Source organism: Seriola dumerili, unplaced genomic scaffold, assembly GCF_002260705.1.
Source record: "Seriola dumerili isolate Sdu_G_001 unplaced genomic scaffold, Sdu_1.0 BDQW01000191.1, whole genome shotgun sequence".
Classification (NCBI taxonomy): Eukaryota; Metazoa; Chordata; class Actinopteri; order Carangiformes; family Carangidae; genus Seriola; species Seriola dumerili.
In genome coordinates this window covers 2,492,353-2,511,559 of record NW_019174446.1, presented here as the reverse complement: position 1 = coordinate 2,511,559, position 19,207 = coordinate 2,492,353, and positions in this window count along the sequence as shown.

Below are 19,207 nucleotides of genomic sequence, written 5' to 3'. Positions count from 1 at the left end.
GTCCTTGCTAAATTTGAATTTCCCTGCGTGTCCTTGAGCACAGAGTCTGTGATTAGTCATGTAAATCAGTGCAGCAGCTTTAAACTCTGCAGCAGCGGCTGTTCTGAAGGGAAAGGCCAGTGCTGGGGTGGCTCGTGTCGAAGGGGGTCACAGAGTCAAGAGTGGGTGAGGGCGTGTCATTCTTCTTGTGTGTCTGCGGGTGTCACGCTCTGATAAGCTTTCTACAGAGTCATCATGTATCGACTCTGCTCCTCAGGCCAGGGATCGACTGGAGAACGGATTGATCGGCGGTCGTCCGTATCAGTTCAGCCGGCGATAATCAATAAAGGAAATTGTGGAATAAAAGCCAGGCAGGACAGGAGGACTGACTGTTGATATTTCAGCCCGCTCTTATCACCCAATATCCATCCGACGGCCATCGTGGGCTCCTTTTTAAAATGCGCTGGGTCAGAAGTCACAGTCAGTCAGTCATTAAATGAAGCGTGACTGTGACTTGTGCTTTTACGGCTTTTAACTACAGAGTAACAAATTGTACAAACCTGAGTCATAGCAGCTAATCACGTGCTTTAATTGGCATTGGCCTAGATGAACCACATTCAGAACATGGCTTGAGTCTTCACCATATAACTACAGAAATACTGTATGTGTCAGTCATTCATGTTGTTAATGAGACATTGATTAGTGACTGTCCAGTCTCTGTAGTTCCTGTTTCTAGATGAGCCCTGTAAGCCCGGCCCTGTAGCATTGCTGTATAGTCAAACCCAGGCCTGGCTGCTGCTGCAGGGCTGATCATGCTAATTTATTCTGATGGGATAGTAATAATGTGGCAGGCAGCTTGCTGTGCTGGCTGCCAGGCTTCAGACAGACCAGTCATTAGAGACACAGAGCATTCACCGCCAACACTTTAATAACCCCACCAATGAGCCTCCTACCAGGACCACACCAGCCGCACTTCTCACCTCTGAAGAGAGGCAGTGATTGATATGTTGATGGCGTTCTTACATTAAATGTGCTACATTTCCTCACAGTCGTTGCACCGTCCTCCAACTCACAATGAAGAGGAGGAGAATGTAAACACGTTGTGATGAGTGTCAGTCATCGCTTGGGCTGATGTCAGCGAAGCAAAGACGGGAGGAAACGGGAAAGAAAAAGAGAGAGAGGGGATGGAGGAGGAAAGAAGGGCAATATTTAAACTGTCACAGCAGGTGAGGGTAAAGTCATTCGTCTCATTTGTTCACTCCGGGGTACTCTCGAATCATGTATTCACATGAAATGTGACAAACAAGGAAATATGGAAATGGATGGAAATAAAGGAATGAAGAAGAAAAGAGGAGAAGAGAAGAGGCAGGAAAAGAAGAGGAAGGACAGGAAAGGAAAGGAAGAGAAAATGAAGGAAAGAAAAGATAAAGGAAAGGAAAGCAAAAGAAAAGATAAAAGAAAGCGAAGGAGAGGGAAGGGAGGGAGGAGAAGAAAGGAAATTAAAGGAAAAAGAGAAAGGAAAGAAAAAGCTGAGGAAGGTAGAGAGGAGGAAAGGAGAGGAAAAGAAGAGGAAAGAAAAAAGAGGAATTCAAAAGAATGGGAATAGCAAGAAAGGAAGAGAAAGTAGAGGAAAATGGAGGAGAGGAAAGGAGAGGCCCTGATGCCTGCAGCGTTGCATCCTGAGAGGATGTGACTCTTGACACCAGCTCTCCCCAGACTCCCAGCGTCTCTATCTGACAGCCTCCGAGTCCCACCGCCACGTCTGACCTTTACATCATTATAGCCGGCCTGTAGCCTCCACTCTGGAGCTCCGAGAGCTCTGAGAGGTACGAGAGCGCCCAACCCGGTGTCTCCACAGCTGTAGACTCATTAAGTGTGACTTTTAGTGTTCGTGCCTACGAAGGCTTTCATTACACTGTGTTCTCATTGGATATGTGCTGCTCAAGTGCTCTTCTTACTCTTTGTATCCAAGGCTGAATCATGCTCTCTGTGCCTATATATATATACACATACACACACACACACACACACACACACACACACACACACACACACACAGCACATGTGGGTCTGATTCTGTGTGTGTATTTGCACAGACTAAAGCTAACTGCTTTTAGTTATGACTGTGTTAGATAAACACTTGCAGGCAGGAGAGATGCCACCGTGGCTCCTGTAGATGTCTTTATGTTGGTACAAAGGGGAGAACCTTACATCCCTCCACTGCTTCTTCCCCCATCCAGCTTTTTTTCTGCCATTTTCTCTTCTGCTCCCTCGCCCGTTCCCTTCGTTTCCCCCCTCCTCTCTCTTCCTTGTCTCTCACTCTCTCTACCTTGTTATCCTCTAATGTATTTTCAGTGTGTGTGACCGGGGGGTACAGGCAGAAGGGTAATCTGTCTCAAGGACAGACGGACAGCACCAACAGATTGCTACAAACTGTGGCACCAACCTTGGCTGCAGTCTTGAGGAGAGGCATTTTATCACATTATGCTCTTGTCTGACTTATTTCCCCACCTGAGAGGCAGCTGAAGCTTTGCTTTCATGCACACGAGAATGACCAGAGTGTTGGTTTGAAGACGGGACATTTGTGTAAAGAGTTTGGTCTGTTGGAGTTTTTAAGGCACGTACCCAGAATTTGTTCATTTACAACCCCCAAAAAATATTTTTTATTATGTTCTATCAAGATATTTTATATCGTCTGCCTTAAAGTTTGATTTTTTCAGACAGCCAGATTCTACAACTAGTAAAACATTGACTGCCTGATATCAAAGTTTTATTGAGAGAGCTGTATCAGACTTGTTTTCTGGCAAACCAGTCAAATCAATCAGCACCCAATCTGAAGTCTCATCAGAGACCATCATAAATAATGTCCTTTTAACAAGACAAATCTGATGTGTGTGTGTGTGTGTGTGTGTGTGTGTGTGTGTGTGTGTGTGTGTGTGTGTGTGTGTGTGTGTGTGTGTGTAATTATTCAGACACTGACTTGCTTGCTACCTCAGTGAGTATTGCATGTCTTGCAGACAGAAGCAGAGGCCTGACTCTGCTAGCGCAGCACTGTATCTGCCGCCCCTGACAGAGGAAATGCTAATAAACAAGGCAGAACCACACATGTTGCTGTACCCTAACGCCCCGAGAGCGGTGGACCCTGCCACCGCCGCCTTGTGACTGATTATTCCCCTGTTAGTTATTCATTGGATTTCCACTGCAGGGTCGAAGAGGGGAGAAATCAGTGCTGGGGCAGCAATACACTAACTTGCTCAAGGCTCCCACCAAGCCTTGCTTGAAATGCAGTTTCATGAAAGCGACTCAGAGGCCAGGATTTAATTAGCAGCCATTCAATAGATTGACGGAAGAGTCAGGTTGGGCGTTAAGTGGCTGCTCCTGTTGCTCCTTTACTTCTCATAGTTGCATTTCCGTTGGGGTGTAAACATAGCTGGAGCGTCTGTCCTTGAAAACAGTATTTTCCGGTCTTCAGCAGCAGCTGTATCGTCACAGCATGGTATCAAATGAGGAGTTAATCACTATGGCAGTTGACAGTTATAGCCAGCGCTGCAGGCAGTACACCGGTGTTGCTCTCTTCTTTTGGTTTGATGTAATTGTCTCAGGTGGCACGTCTCTTGTGTTTACACATCCGGATCGTAGCCAGAGGTGGCAATTACAACACAAGCCTCTGTGAGACCGCCACCGTCTCTCTTGTTTTTTCTGTGGAAGTGGGACAACTTACAGATCTGTGACCATTTTCAAAGGGGATGAAAATAATGTGTTTGACCTTGGCGGTAAAGTTATTCTCTGGATGACTTGAATTTTCACTTGCTCAAACTAAAAATGTCAGATGATTCCAGTCATGATGTGCTGTCAACATCTACTTCTTCTGCTGGGATGACATTCAGTGCTGAACCTTTTGGACCACTGATGATAAAAGACCTAGTAGTAGTAGTGATGTTTCCATGTAGCACTGACCATCTGTCAAAGACGCAATTCAAAGCAAAGGGAATTACATGTATGTGACCCCTGTTCTTCCCCAACTAAGTTGTTATACAACTAAAAATAGCAGCGTGTCTCAGCTTGTTTTTGCCGGCATCTGTATCTAAGGACCTGGTGAATAACCCTCCTGCACAGTCTAACGACTGGCTGCTAATGTGTCCAGTTTTCTTCCATATCGACATACTCACTTGAGTTCAGGTTCATGTCACAGAGACATGTCTCTTTCATAATAATTACCTAATGTGACCAGACCACATCTTGGTGCAGGCATTTTCTTTGATTTCATTTGAGCCCATGAGGCCATTAGTGCAGTATTTATTAGGGCTCCCAAGCAAAATAAATTCAGTTTGTACAAATAAGAAGTAACATGTTTGTTGTTCAAATGAAGTCAGACTAAACCCACAGAGCCTGTCCTAACCCACATTATAGAATTGACATTTTTCTGTCCATCTGCTGCCTCACTCAAGCGGCAAGCTAACAGATCAGCCTTGTTCCAGACCTCTGAATCATTGTCTACATCTCCACCGGTTTATCTGAAGTGAAACAAAATGGTAACTTAATAATTTTTTCTTAATAGGTTACCGACAGGTTTATTTCACGGTCATTTTAGAATATAAGCTCCCACACATCCTTCAGAGGCTGCATTTGAAGTCTGATTGTGCCACAGTGGCGCAACTGGGCTGTCCCATTTCGAAGGCTCCTTCAAATGCAGCCGACAAATGTGGCCTTATTTTCCTTGGCAGCAAAGGCTAATGGGTGGTTCCTTCATGGCCCAGCCTATCCCAATAATCATTGCTCACCGGTAATGAAAATAATATGGCAGCAAACAACGACAACAGAGAGCCACAGGATTACACTTCTAAATGTATCCGGTTTCAGTTCAGTTCAACAGCTAACGGTACAACTGTTTAAAAACCAAGGGTCTTAAAACCTCAAGTTTTAGTGAAAAAAAAAGTTATGCATTGTTAAGGTTGCTAGGCAACAGAAGCAGAGAGCTTTGTGACACGATGGTAAGGGTGGGCACAGCTGGTGACACAAAGCAGAAATCCTCCGCAGGCCAGAACGTCATATTTTGGAAGCACGCGGCCCCTGAATTGGGACACAGCTATAGTGACCACTGACGCAAATAGATCAGAGCGGAAGTAAACTTCCTGTAACAACCTAGATTACGACCAGATAACAGATCAAATTCTGAATTTTTCCCACATTTTAATAGTAGTTAGAATTTTAAATCAAAATGGACAGTCTTTGTATTCGTACAGCTAGATGCTAGCAGGAATGACAATAGCTTATTTTCTGCTGTGCACTGTGCTGATTGTTAGAGGCCATGACATCAACTCCAGGATGTCAGTCAGTATAGATTTCTTCTGAAGGGTGACTTCTGTAAGGATTTGTGGTTGGAAGTGTTGATTTTATGTAAAGTTAAAAGGAAACCATTTAAACATTTCTCAGGCTTGGGGGAAAAAAAAAACCTAGAAAACATTGTTTAAGTAGAAATTTGCCTTTATCCTTTTGGACAGAGCATCAGCATTTCAACCAGACAAATGGAAATATCCCATTCACTCACTTCCATGCTGTCATTACAGACACTGTGGGACTCAACTGTTAAGTAAACAGGAAGCCGCTCGTCTGTTTTGAAATCCACCTTAAGTGTGAATCGTCCCCACGTTGTGCATCAGTATCAAACCTTTACATGCTCTTCCCAAGTGAACGAGTGAGAACGAGAGAGTGAACGGGGTGAGAGAGAGTGGAAATGAAATGAAAGGAAAGAGAGAGAGAGAGAGTAAGAGCTATCTGTCACGCTCTGACAGCAGCACCCACAGCCATGCCATGGCGCCTTTGCCAGCAGAGCTGCTTGTGTGCACTGAGATAAGCCCGAGCCTTCTTGCCTTGGCGGGCATAGGCTGGTCACGTAGCACCAGAAGGCAGCTTAGCCCCACCACAAATCCAATGGAGGGTTTTTCTCTCAGCCGCTCTTACTTTCACTTCCTCCCACACAGCCTTTCTCTGTCTCTTCCTCACTATCTCTCTTCCTGTATTTCTCAATGTCTCTGGCTCTTTTCCCTTCCCCTGTGTCTCCATCACTGTTTGACATATTCATTCAAGATCAGTAGTCACACTTCCAAGCAACCACCAACATGCAGTAGGTGGTCACTGGTTGGTGCTTGTTATACAATGTGATTGTGTAGATGTTTGAGGAGGTAAGGGTAGTGGGGAAGAAGAGATTACCTTTTGTTTACAAAATCTGTAATCCGTAAACTGAACCGTTTCACACTGAATGGCATAAAGATAGTGGTCTAAATCTATGAGTGGATAAATAGGCAGTGCTTTGGGAATCAGCCTTATATAACATAGGGTTGGGGTGTGATAGCATTTCATCAAATAAAGTATCTAGATCCAGTATCAAATCGAATCCATTCAAATCTTGTTAAATCAAATTAGATAATGTATGAATAACAAAAACTCCAGTTAAGACGCCAGAAACATCTTGTTTTTACTTACAACCTGAAAATGAACGTTAGTTAGATTTAAATAGCTGCTTATCATACTTACTTGTAGGACTTAATTTTCACAGACCCCAATGCAGAAATATTAAGTAGATGACAATAATAGAAATTTGATATGATGTGATTTTCCTCAAACTGACGTGATGCAGTCAGTTGCATCAGTTGTTGACGGACTTGTTGGCGTGAGACCTTTCAAATGAAGCTCCTGTATTTCTTCAAAGGGTGCATGTGAGTTGTGACCAAGCTGACCAAAAAGTAAAAGTTATTAGAGTCGTTTTTTTAGAGGCCTGAATCCAGGACAGTAATTTAATTAATTAGATCTCACTGAACAGAGAAGATGCAGAGAGAGGTTGGCCTCTTGCTCGTGGGGCAGTACTGAGTACTGGTGACTCTCTTCGATGGAAAGTATCTAAGGTTTGTTAAAAAAGACACTGGACTGAAACGGATCTGAAAATGAAAACGGTTGTGGACCCCCTGTAAACGCCTCCTGAGGACGTAAGAGAAAATGTTGCGCAGGGCCGTGGCCGGTCCGGCAAAACAGTTCTCCACTGTACCGTAATGCATTGCCAGTATCTTCACAGTAACTTCTACACAAATAACCGTCTCTTAGTGGATAAGCAGGGGAATATGTGTGTGTTTTTATTGAGCCTTAAAAACAAACACCTTGAGTCATAAAGAGTGAGATACAACACATTCCTGCTTTTGAGGAAGACAACAATAAAACATCCCACCAACTTACCATCTGGTTTATTGTCCCATATTTATTCTCCCTCACACATGTGACCAACCCTCACTCACAGAGAGCTTAAAAACAATCCAGGTATTTTGCCAACCAGGAGCAAGATCCAAAATTGAACCAGTTGATGGTGCTCCACCTTAATATGACAAACAGAGTTACAGACAATGTAAAGTGTCTGTTAGATTGTGGTGCGACTTGCCAAACCATATAAAACCTGCAGGACTGTCTTCATTCTTACATTAGCAGTAAAGTAGTACTGATCAGGTGTGTCTCTACAGAGGGTGTCAACTTTCTAAGGAACACTCATTCAATCAGGTCCCTGGTGACACTGAACATCTGACTGATGTTTGTGACATATGGGAGTAGAAACTATCACTGCGTACAACCTGCACGGGACTGTGGACAACATCCACACTACAACGGACGGGTGAAGGACGGCCAGATATTTTATTTCTCATTAGACTATGATCTTGTAAAATGGTGTCTTACAGTCTATTAATCAATTAGAGTATAATTTGGTGTAATAATGTCAAAGTATCGTTTATTTTGTATTTAATATGTAATTATAGGCAGTTTCTAATTGCAGGATAATTAAGATGTAGCCACTAAAAAGGGTATAACTATATTTGTTTAATGTCTAATAAAGAACATATTATTTTGTCTAATTTGATACAAATTACACCTTGTTACAGCTTATTAGAGTACCCAAAAACAAAGTGCGACCCTACATTTTAGCGCTCACATTTTAAATAATGATACAGGCCATCATACCACCATGTGTTTGTTGTCTAAATGATTGCCTGGCATGAGTCCTGGTCTTATAGGCTAATACATAGTTTACAAGTATTCATAATAGTACATGCACATGGGCCTGGCCCCACACAGACTCAGTATTCTCTGCACAAGAATCTCCACAGTAAATCTTGTGAAAGTGGTGCAGTCTACAGGGTACCATTGTCTACATTGTGCGTTGATAAGAAAAGCCTGACAACGAACGTGCCTCCAGGGCTGCGTTCACACTAAACAGCACTAGAAGCGGCCAAATCACACTGTTCTTGCAAACCTTAATTGGGATATCTGATGCGTCTGGATTTTCTCTCTGTAAACAAAAAGCATGTGATTTGTTTTGTTCAGGTGTGAAGCGCCTGCAATGTTTGCAGCACTCCAGCTCCGCTGGAAGTTGAATCTGGGTGTGCCTCAGACAGACGGGAGAGTCCTAGTTGTCGTGTGTAGATGTTTCAGTTTAATGTCCACACTGCAATATGAGAGAGTTGGACGGCCGCGCAATTACACACACACACTTCACAGCAACCCGGGAGCGCTCAGAAACCATTTCCACAAAGGTTAATAGTATGCTTCAGTCATCCTCAGATAGCAATGGAGCAGCTTTGCTTACAGGAGTCGCCTCTGTTTATCCAGGTTTTGACTTTTTCCTCTGTGCTTATTATTCTGAGAGCCCCCTCCACGTTCTTATCCAGACCAGACTAGCTGCTCTGCACAATTTATCACCGCTCTGTGCTGCTGTCTAGAACTTTGTTTTGTTTTTTTCACTCAACCATAAATAATAAGAGATAAAAGGTTATGTAAGTAAAAACAGCAGTATAAAGCAGAGTTTTTTGACACTGAGATGGTTGATTCATGCCGGCCTTGTCTCTGTTTGTAGCCCCAGAAAAAAATGAACATGGTACTGTCTGGTTCCATCAGTCTCATGCTAACCAGGTTACATCCAGAGGAAGAATTAAGGTGAACGTCCGTTTGCTCCCAATCTTCAGTAAAGACGGTTTTATGTTGTAATACTGTAACAAAAGGAGTTGCAGGTCCTGCCACAGGTATTTACAATCTCATGGGAAATATGGCCATCAAGAAATTACAGCAGAGGTCAAGGTTTGTGTTTGCTGTACACACACAAGCACACACACACACACACACACCTGGGATAAGAGAATGAAAATTACTATGATGTTAGCTCTGCCACAATTGTCCTTTATCTATATTTTGTCTGACATTTGTCATTTCTTAACGTCCCCAGAGACGGTGAATGTATTCTTAAATCAATTCTGTGCTTTTAAGCAGCTCCTGTGTCTTTGTTCTTTTTTCTTTTCTTTTTTCTTTCCTTTTTTTTTTTTTGCAGAAGCGAATGATATTAGATGGATTTCAGTAGTGCTTTATATTCACCTGTTTCAAGGGTACCTAATGCAGATTTTCCTCCGCAGCACACTACGCTGTCAAATGCATGAGTCAACAGTGTGTAGCTCTAAATCTCTACACTGACTCACAGCTTGGCCACAAGCGAAGGCCACAGAGATGTGTAGTTACCAAGGCCACTATTTGTTTTTGTTTTTTTACTGTAGACAGCAACAAAAACATTAATGTTTCCTTCTCTAGTGCAAGAAAGCAATATAAGGAAAGCGGCTGAATTTACTACAGTGCTACTGTAAAAGATCTGTTGGTCGGATTTATTGGCCTGCTGGTGTAATTATGTTGACCGGGAGTCTCTTGGTGGCCCTCTTCTCGTTGGGTGCAATTTATAAATGCCACTGAGCTAGTAATCCCACTGTTTCCCCACTTAGTTTGGAAAGGGCTCGAGCCATTCTCTGGCTAGGATTGATTACATATAGCTCAAATGAAGAGTAAGCAGTTTTCTACTGTGGAATGCCAGGACCAGCCCCTGCTATTGATTCATTTCACAGCAGAGGGAAAATAAGACCTGCCACTTCACATAACTGTTGATATTTGTTTCCCCTTTACTCATGCATTTATGGGCTGCTATTATTTAAAAACAGCTCTATTTTTGCCTCTGTCTAATATACATGTGCTGGTGCTGAGGTGAGCCGAGCTGAAATCAGAACAAACCTTGTTTGTGTGCAATCAGCCAGTGCAAATCAGCATTTCTGAATAAATAAGTCAATGACTCTGAGGAGCAGATAAACCATTACACAGTTATGGATGATATTTACATAACACTTAATTGAATTTGCAGAGACATAGAGTGTCAGTGGAAAGTGACGAGTTGCAGTTGTGTAGATTTGAAATGCAGGCCTCTGACTAAGTGTCATGTGGATCATTAATAATATTTCTAATTAAAACAAACCTAGCTGTTTCTCTGTCTATAGTCAGTGTGTCACTGCTTGTAGAGATTTTATGCTTGAAAGTTCAGTATCTGTGATGACAACACCCAACAACACAACTTTATGTCAGTTCTAAAACTTGCTGCAGACTTTGCAGCGTATTGAGAGACTCCTCCATCATTGAACCGTCATTCAGACCAAGCAAGTCCATTCATGTCTTTGGAAACAGTTTGAAAACAAATAAAACTCAAGTTCCACTTTCTGTACATTTACATTCACTCATTTGGCAGATGCGTCTATCCAAAACAACTCACAAGTGAGGGACATCACTAAAGCTTCTGTGCAGTAGGAGACCAGCTGTAAGTACGAAGTACTACATCTATACGAGGAGGTCAAGTAAGAAAGTGTACTGAAAGCGCATAGAAAGTGCTAGTTAGGCATGTACAACCATGTACTTTCAAGCTTTTTCTTCTGCCTTCAATGATATTTCACGGTCTGCTCATTCTGAGCAAGACCACAAGGTCCATTTACTGTACTGGTTCAGTGAGCAAACTCCACTCAGCTCTGTTTAAAACCTTGTAAAAAGCTAGTAAGTGCACATTGAGTGAAATTTATATACCTATAGATTTTCATTAAATGTAAACTATTTGATAAGTTGACTAATCATTAACCTAAGCTATTTATGATCTGCATTTTTCTCTGCAATAGCCAGTCAATGTGTTTACATTCAGTAATTATCTCTCCATATACTGTGTGCAGTTTATAACCCGTGCTCTCGGATTTGTAAACCATCAGGATGGATTTGCAATCTAAGTCTTTCTTCACAGAACAAGGAATGGAGCATGAATGCAACAAAACACGATACAGCATTAAATCTATCTAAACTGGACTTACTTGGTGGATGTGGTCGCCATAAAAATGCTCCACTCCTTGTTCTCTGAAGAGAGAGGCCGTTTACTAATCTGTGCACACTCTTTGAAAAACTGTCAGCACAGATTACCAATGTCAGAGCGTGGCTTATAAACCGTGTGCACAGATTTGTAAACTAAGAGTACAGATTTACACATGGCTCTTCTTTTCTCAGCTGACCCTAGGGGGCCTCCATATTATTGAAAGAGACATGATTTGAGTTCTGTTGGGTTTCATTTTTGGAGCATCCTTTGTCCTTGTAAGTTTTACTTAATCGGTGGGTGTAGTGACAGGAGATGGGAATGTTGGATCCAAATGGTTGAGCTTCAAACAAACCATGATTACAACTCACCCCCGTCCACCTTGAGCCCTGCCTCCCCCTCTCTCCTCCTCCTCCTCTAGCTCTTCTTATTAGACGGTGGACGACTTTGTATTGTACATGCTTCAGGGCCACGTTTGCTATGCACCGGTTTATCCAAGAGGAAGAATAGCTGGAGGACAGGATTTAGCCGGCCAGTGCAGTATGCTGTCTACTCCACACGGGTCATTGCTCTGGACATTCAGTGGATGGCGGGGCTCTGGAAGACTATCACAAAGAGGCGTAGCAGCAGAAGCCACATACATCAGGTCTGATTGCCTCCTCCTCCTCTCCACTCTGGCTGCACAAAGTATTACTGGAGGTACAGCTGTGGAGAAACACATGAGCCTTGAAGAGCAAGCAGGCTTTATAGAGGCCTGCTTTGTTTGTGCTGTTGCCTCATCTAAAATATGTTGATGCCTTCAATTCTGAGGCACTGTGTAATTATTATTATTATACTGTATTTCTGCGGAGCGATGCAAAACATTGTTGTTAAGTCATAATACGTATATAGTGCATGCTGGGTCATGGCTGTGAGCCTTCAGTGCTCAGACAGTCTCTATGTGAAGCCTCAGGTATGGTTTCAGTCTCCTGTTCCGACATGACAAAGTGCAGGCTGTGGGCATTCATCTGCCACAGTGGCTTGACTGAAGCACGTCATATCATCTGTCCGAACATGTACACGTTCACATACTGCCCTGAGTGCTGGATGGTAAACAAGGAGTAATACCCACCCTGACAACCTTAACACACTGTACAGAACATCCACGCTGAGAAGTGCATTAATCCTAACTATACACCTGTAAAGATTTGAGACTGCATCTTGCACAAAATCTGTCTGCAGACAGACAGACAGACAGACAGTCTCTGTGGTAGCTCCCACTACAGCAGGTGTCTCCAGAAGCACATTTTGCCATGATGACACACACTCAGACTCACAGGGTGAAAACAATACCAGCAACACTGTCATGGCTGGTAAACGCAGACTTGAAATAAAATTCAAATCTGAAAATATGCTGTGGGTCGCGGTTAGGGGCGCATACCGTGAGTGAAATTCAAACCTTTATGATTGCTAACTTTTATCTGTCTGCTGTTTTGAGCTGTGCAGGTAGTGTGCGATGGGATTTGGGGTTTCTCACTGAAAACTGCTGTGGCTGAAAACAAAGCAGCAGTGAGCGTGAACCAAAACAGTAACGTGGGCCAGACAAAAATATAAAGCCCCATAAAGCTGAGGAGGGCTGAAGCAAAGGCTAATAAATTGACATGTTTTGCTGGTTTATCTGAATCAGTGCACCAGCAGAAATATATAAAAATGACTATTTGTGGTTTTAGAAGGAGTTGCATATGTTTTAGCGGTTTACTGGTAACTTTGGAGAGAGCTAGGCTAGCTGGTTCTACAGTAGACTTAATGCTTATCTAAGATAGCACATCCCTATGCTAGCTCTGTCTTAATCTTACAGTCATAAGAGTGATATCTGTCTTCTCATCACGCTCTCAAGAAGAAAGCAAGTATTCCCTGAAATGTGAACTATTCTTTTAACCATCCAAACTTTTCTGTCAATCCTCTCTTTTTTCTTTCTCTCCTCCTTTCACTTCTTCCTCTGTGTATACCTAAAGGATTTTATTGACTCTTGCTCTATATATGAGAAAAAAGCTCTCATAAGGAAAAACCTGCCATTTTGAAAAAGTTATAAAGGTGGAACAATCAGTCAGTGAAGAAAAGAACACAGTCAGCTCTTGCTCAGCATCATCTCAGCTCTCCCGTGTGTAATAAAAGACAGTAATAATGCTTATTCTGTAAGCTGCTCTTTCTCAGCACGACATAAATGTATTGACTCGTGTTTTGGTCCCACAGTATAGGATATTTGTTGAAAAGAAAATAGTGAAACAAAAAGTAAACAGTAGACGTAATGTGTGATGGAAGCAAAACGGCTTTTGCAGAATTATTTTTACCCTCAGAGATAGCAACTTCATAACCTGTGTATTGATACCTCGGCAGCATGTTTGACTCAAGTTATGTATCATTTACAGAGTCAGGCACAGTTAATTATGCCTTCATCGGGTCCTAATTCACTCATGTTACTCATGTGAACTCCAAAAGGTTGCATCCATTTAACCACACTAATGTCTCACACCACGAATGATGCAATATGTCCCCGGCTCGTAATTTAACCAACAAATTATCCATCTACTGCATCTCCCGGGGAGACAGATTCATTATCCAATTTAGCACACTTGTGGAACGGAGGATATCAGGTGATAGATGAAGGGTGTCCGGGGTGAAGACAGTTTTACAGCAGATAGAGACAGTGCAGAGCCTCTTACCGTCTTTGTCATATTTAAGACGTCCATTTGGTTCTAATTTCCTCCCACAGTGCATTGCTGTAACTAGTTGCGGCCTGACTCTAATGCCCATCGAGGCGAAGAGGCGTATGTAGAGCAATCTTTGTGCTTGTGTTGTAGCAGAGTGATTCATGAGAGGCTTTGTGGGGTAATGATGAAATATATGACTGTGTCTGAGTTTAAAAGAAAGCAATTAACTCCTTCCAAAGAGTTCAGCGCAGATAATAAAGTGGACACTGACATAACAGAGCATTTCTTTGGTTTATTTGTCTGACAATAGCTCAGTCCTGTAGCCCCTCTCTCTGTCTCGCTGTCAGGTTTACAGTGGGCTCAACCTTCAGCACAAGGCTGGGCTTTATTATTTTAATAAATTGCCCTGTATGGAGCGAGCAATGGTGCGTATCTGATGCATGTCCTTTCCCTTTTCCCTTCCTCCTTCACCCTCTTTGTTTTACGTCCAGCGCTGTTGTGTTTTTCCTCTTTTTTTTCCCCTCTTCTTTTCCTGTACCTGAAATTAAGTGTCTCCTCATCATAAGCAGGACGCACACCAGGGAATAAAATACAATGCATGCACCGAGAGAAAGAGAGGAAGAGGGAAAAGATTGAAAGAGCGAGGACGCAGCCCAGCAGATGGATGTGTTCTTCCCGCTAAGCCTGCGGCCATCAGTCGTCGGGGCCACCCAGCCTCTCGGGGCGGCCTCAGACAGCGCAGACACCCACAGAGGATAGATGACCATGAGCGGGGGCAGTGGAAGTGGCGGTGAAAGATAGCCTGCTCAGACGCCACCGCTCATCGATCACCACTAGGCACCCTGTAGAACTGTCCTGAGGGAGAAGACCAGGCAATAACAGCGGGTTGAAATGTTGCGGCAGCAGGTCGGTGTCGGACCGGTTGGCAAAACAACACCTCAGCCATCACCTCCTTGTTTCCTGTCTCTTCTGGAGGCATTAAGCTGGAATACGGAGGCTTATTTCCACACTCTGACAACATCATGTATTAACTGAATGCGGAGGCTTTCTCTTTGCAGCAAGAATACACTGTATATTCTCTCTTCACTTTACATAACACATTCATAGCAACAAAAGATTCACTTTTTTTAGACAATGTATTTGGCTCCTTTGGTCACACTTGGTTGTCAAGTGAATAAAAACTCTTGGCCAGGGTTTCCTGAATTAGTTAAAGGGAAAAACCCAGATACATAAAAGAGCACAATTGGCTGCGACAGGCGGCTTATCTTCTAAAATTAGGACAGTGTCTCTGATGGGATTACACTGTTTTGCTTGGGTCCCATATTCTTTTCTCATGGCAGTATAATGTTGTGGTAGATGTGTCATTACTGTCATGAGTTGTTCCAACCATAGGCCTTGACCTTTTGACTCAATAACCATGAGCCTGTAGGAGCTCTTTGGTAGCAGCTAGGGATGGGATGGGATGGGATGGGATGGGATGGGAGGTTGCCTTGGAAACAACTAGTACCCTTACTCCCTCCCTGATTCTCTAACTTTGAGGCCACTGTTTCACAACACTGGAAAAAAAACACATTCAGTGTGAGCGTGAAGGTTCTTTCCAGTGTCCAAAGTGTTCAACTAAATCTCATGGCCTTCGTCAGCTGATGGAGTCACTGAGTTGTCATGGAGACAGTTTAGTAAAATTACAGTCATGTTAGCCTTTCTTTGTGATCATGGTTGTCCTCATTTCTTTGCATATTGTTTCAACTGGATTATTCGAGATGGACTGAAAACATGTTGGGGGAGGGGGAGAGTCTAACTGGTTCTATGCTTCTTAACCACTAGACCACCAGGACGGCACCCCCCACCCCCCACTCCCATTTCCTCCCACAGTCAAAAGTAATACACATCAGGTGAACTGGAAACTCATTGGCAAGAGTGCAAATGTGTTCATCTGTCTCATATGTGTTAACACGGCAATATTCTAGTGACCTATCAGAGGTGCTTGATTTTATCACCCTTCACCTGTTGCATGCTGGGATAGGGACCAGCCTCCCTCTGGCCCTGAAAAGGAATGAAGGGTAGAGAGAATGGATGAGTAGGTGGAGGTCACACTAGAAGTCTATAGAAAGAAAGATCTCTGCCACGGAAAGTTTGTTGAAAAGTGTTTTTATATTCATGTCATTCTTGAAATTAAAGAGACAGATGAACATTGTGGGAATGAGAACAAGTCATTTTAACAGTGAGCGTAGCACTGTCAAATATATCACATCTACACGGTATACCTTAATATAATTTCACTAAGTCACAAAATGAACATATTACACATTGAAGCACAGTAAATATGCACAGAGCAAAACTACCTACCTCAAGTATATCTCTCATGAACAGGCAAAATCATTTATCAGCAGCATTTACTTAATAAAAGAGAGCACATGTGAGCTGGTAAACATGCAGCACTGGACATATGGCAAGCAGTGTTACACTCACACAAAGAGAATTGTGAAAACATCAACTTGTCTCTTGTCATTTGTCACTTTTAACACAACTTCCCCCAAAAACAACCGAGCCAGGCTTGCAAGTTACTTTCCCCGTTTTAAGATAATCTGCGTGTAAGCTCATTGATAGAGCTGAGATTCAGAAATGATTTTAATATCAGTGCTGACGTCACGTATCGGACAATGACTCATACTCAGAAACATCCAGCCAAACTCCGTAAATGCTGGTACAGACATTAACTGCAGCCCACATGAGCTGCAAGGTGGGAGAATCTGAAGGTTCAGAAATGAACAATGTGGATGTAAAAGAAAGAAGAACGATAAACAAAGTCTGAGTGACAGCAGTCAGACTTACGCAACCACAGTGTTGAGTAATTAAACAGCCGTATTCCTCCAGATGATCTGGTGAATCAGCTTGGCATTGTCACAGTCTTAACACACGCCACACAACATTTGATTCACATTTCTCCTCTTATGAATATTTGGGTGCTGCTGCCAGAGTGAAAAACATGTTGGGAGAGCTGACAGCTTTTGAGAGGCGAAGTTTCACTTCCGCAATGAAAGACCTCAGAGAGGGTGGGATTCTCTGACAAGGGCTGTTAAACACCTGTGATTGCTGCCATTGTCTGGATGCCTCAGCCTGATTTCCTCCAGCAGTGAACTGTCTTTATTGGTCGTCATCTTGTTTATGCCTCTTGTACAGGCTGCGGGATAATAGAGCAGAACGCTCGTGAAGCGCAGGACAGTGAGTGCTGTGTATGTTGGGTGTTTACACTCCAGGAAATGCCATGTGAGATCCATCACTTCTGAGAAAACTATCTTAAGCCATCTCCTTTGCCTCACATACCTCAATGAGTCCTCCCAATTACCACATGCTGAAAGGCTTGTTTGTGTTTGCCAGCAGGTGCATTTGTGTCACATGAGTGAACTCTCTGCTGCATTCATGTCATTGTGATTTCCACTGTAAACAGGAAATGTCTGGGAGAAAGGAGCAGATTGTGACTGTGTGAAAATATATGTACAGTATGTGTGTATGTGTGCGCGCGTGTGAACATACTAATACGCACATGCTAGTGTTCACACCAGCATGTGTGTGCACTGCTGCAGCTCTGCTTACGTAACCTTGCTTGTGTATTCCGTCTGTCCGTTGACAGCAGAAAAGCGGCAGCTCCCCAGTGGCCTTCATGTTTGTTGTTCGGTAATGAAAGCGTTCCTCGTCTCAGGATTAGGCTGCAGCCTACCTGGCTCTCAATTGGAAACTGTTGAGATTAGCACTCACTCCCCAGTGCCCCGCTCCGAGACGATGACAAAGCCTCACACGCAAGACCCTCTCAGGGCTTTGGCTTTGGCTGCCGACACCGGGAGGTTTTTATACAAGTTGTTGTATAACAAGACTTCTCCATTTTAAAATCATTAAACAGAATAGCTCCCTAAATAGAGACGCAATCTCAGGCACCGATCTGATCGTATTAGAAAAGTGTTAGGAAAGGTGATGTTATGACTTGTGCATGCATACTTAAACATATGCACAAATTAAAGTGTATCCCCTTGAGGATATCGTAAACACATAATCAAAAGAAGATTATAATGACCTATCGGCCACAAACAAAGAGGCTAATTTGTAAAAATTCATAAAAACATAACACCTTAATGAATGTCAGTTAACTAATTAATCACCTGTGAAACACAGAACAGGCAGTACATCAAACATGCTAGCTTAAGGAGAGCAAAGTAAAATGCATAATTTCCATGCAATGAGGCTCATGTTGTTGGATGAGCACAGAGGGAATTCTTTCATTCTCTGTCTTTGGTCACACTGAAGCTTAATTAGAGAGTGGAGGAGTTCTCAGAGAAAAAGGCCTTTATTACCAGATTTAGCTTTATTCTTTGGGCTGAACTACTAGAGAGTATATCTTTAAACCGATGAGGTTGAAATGCAGAGGAATGTAGGAGGAACCCAGTCAGGCTCCCTCTGAGGAAGTTATGGATGATTTGATGACTGCTCTAGGGAGCTGCACAGCTACACAGTATATCACGCAGCTACAAGGCGCGATGGGGCGGCATTGGGCCAATCTGAGACCCGCCTAAATACACTGTCTGAGTGCCAAGTGTACCAGCAGGGCCCTGTGCAAGGTCACAGAGGAACAGAGGGCAAATGAAATCCCTGACTGAAAGTCCAACAACAGTCTAATACATCAGTGTCACAGTTGTTCACAAAAGCGTTGGCAGCTGTAGGATCAAGCACACAAGTTTGAAGATTGCATTTTACATGTTCGAAGGATATTATTATCAAAGATAGAACTCCAACCCAGCTGAAGTGCTGAGGGATTTGTTGATTTACTGATTAGTCATTCTACAGAAAATGAATCACTAACAGTTTTGATAATTGGTTCATTGTTCAAACAATTTCTCAAGAAAAAGAATCCAAACATTTATAGATTCCAGCTGTTCAAAAATAAAAACACACATTTCCTGGTTTTCTCTGTTTTATATCACTGTAAACTCGATAACTTTGGGGTTGGGGCTGTTGGTCAGATGTCATTCAAAGTCATTCCTTCAGCTCTTTCTATTTCTTATCACTTTAATAACTATTTCTTGATTAATCACTGAAGTTATCAACAGATAGATCAATAATGAAAATAAAGCCAAAGCTGCATTCAGAGTACATCAGGTAAAGGCAGATTCCATTCGAAAATAGCATCCCTACTCTGTAGAAAAGTAATAAAATCTGCTTATTAAACGAATAACACAATCTTTATTTTACAAAGGATTCGATTGTTACATTATCTGTATTTTTTATGATGCTGCTGCTCACCTAAACCGTCTTGTCACAGAGGGACATAAAGCCTGCACTATCCTGTGTGACCAGCAGATGG